The sequence below is a fragment of the Sphaeroforma arctica genome, assembly GCF_001186125.1.
Source record: "Sphaeroforma arctica JP610 unplaced genomic scaffold supercont1.6185, whole genome shotgun sequence".
NCBI lineage: Eukaryota > Ichthyosporea > Ichthyophonida > Sphaeroforma > Sphaeroforma arctica.
This window is the reverse complement of record NW_014034373.1, coordinates 1-1,665: the sequence shown is the minus strand read 5'-3', so window position 1 is coordinate 1,665 and position 1,665 is coordinate 1. Positions and strand designations below refer to the sequence as shown.

Sequence of the window (1,665 nt, the reverse complement as noted above, 5' to 3'; positions counted from 1 at the left end):
ATATATATATATATATATATATATATATATATATATATATATATATATATATATATATATATATATATATATATATATTATATATATAAATGTCTATGTGTTTACGAGCGTGGCTTAATGTATTCACGTACCAATTTAGATAGACACATGTACATGTATAAACATACACATATATTCATTATACACGCACATATATATATATATATATATATCAGACATTCATATACACACACGGACATATATATTCATATGTATATGTATACGTATATATTTATATATATATATATATATGTACATGTATAATAAATATATAGACATAGTTTTATCTGTATGTATATATACTCCTGTAAATATACCTATGCGTGACTTGCCCAGATATCGCCCGTTCTCCTTCTGTATAGCCATTGTTGCAGCTTGTGTGGTATTGTACTCCACAAACCCATACACATCATGTACCGAACATTCCACCACCCTTCCATGCACTTCAAACTGCTCCTTGAGCATCTGTCTGGTAGTTGACTTGTCCAGGTTCCCTATAAACACCTTGTACGGGTTACCAGTACCCATAGGTGCTTCACCCCCATGACCCGGTCGATTGGACTGTGAATGCGACCGATCGAGCGCTTCTTTGTCTCGAGGCTTGCCTCTCGCATCTCTCATATCTCGTGTATCTCTGTCACGTTCCATATCTCTGTCCCTCGGACGTTCGTTCATTGACATTCTATTGTTATCCGTGGCGTTATACCTACCACCATTCCCCCTACCGCTGGTATCAACACGACCTAATGCACCCCCCCGACCAGCCCCATCACCCCTCCCCATATCATCACGGCCTCTACTCCTATCGTTATTACTACCGCCATTGTTGTTGTTGTTGTTGTTGTTATTGTTGTTATTAGTATTGAAGTGGGGGTTGGTATTGCTATTTCCGCGGTTCACACCGTTATATAAGCGTGGATCATTGCCTGCCCTGGGATCCCTGGGTGCATTTGTATCTGACCACGACGGCTGCTGTGCATTAGGCCCATTATTAGGCCCATTACTATTCCAGTTACCGTTCCTGTCTCTATTATTGTTGCCATCTCTGCCTGTATACTGGGTTCTGGTGTTCGGAATAGCATTCATATTGGCATTGGCATTCTCATTGAATTTGTTGCCAGGGGGGTTGTTGTCCCTATTCATGGGTCTCATATTCCCTCCCATATTACTGTTGGGGTGCATGTTAGTATTGTTATTGCTATTGCCGTCCCTTCCGCCAAATGTATTCCTCTCATTTCCATTTCCATTTCCATTCATATGCGGTTTACTGTCGTTGTTGGGGTGGTTGCTGTTGTTGTTTCCATGGTGAGCACCCTTCATATTGTTGTTGTTATTGTTGTTGTTGTTGCTGTTGTAGCTGTTCTCGTTTCTTCCCCCCCCATTCCAGCCGCGCGCCCCCCGGCCATCCATGATAGAGACTGTCTATCTATCGATGACTAGATCAAATGATGCTCTAATATTGAAAAGACTGTAATCACGACGATTTATGGACATGAGATAGGAACACCTTTCCCCTATTATCACCGTTACCGACAACTAAACCCTATTAACAGAGATAATCACAAGCATACAGACAAATTATTGTAATGGCGTTGTTATGTATACATGTATACATACACAACACAC

General features: G+C 40.2%; 1 pseudogene across 1 annotated transcript; it reads right to left on the bottom strand.

Moving 5' to 3' along the window:
- Nucleotides 1–356: 356 nt before the first annotated feature.
- Nucleotides 357–1,623, bottom strand: SARC_15488 (hypothetical protein; annotated as a pseudogene; the record flags this gene model as incomplete). The annotated part of the gene is made up of 1 exon: nt 357–1,623.
- Nucleotides 1,624–1,665: the final 42 nt, after the last annotated feature.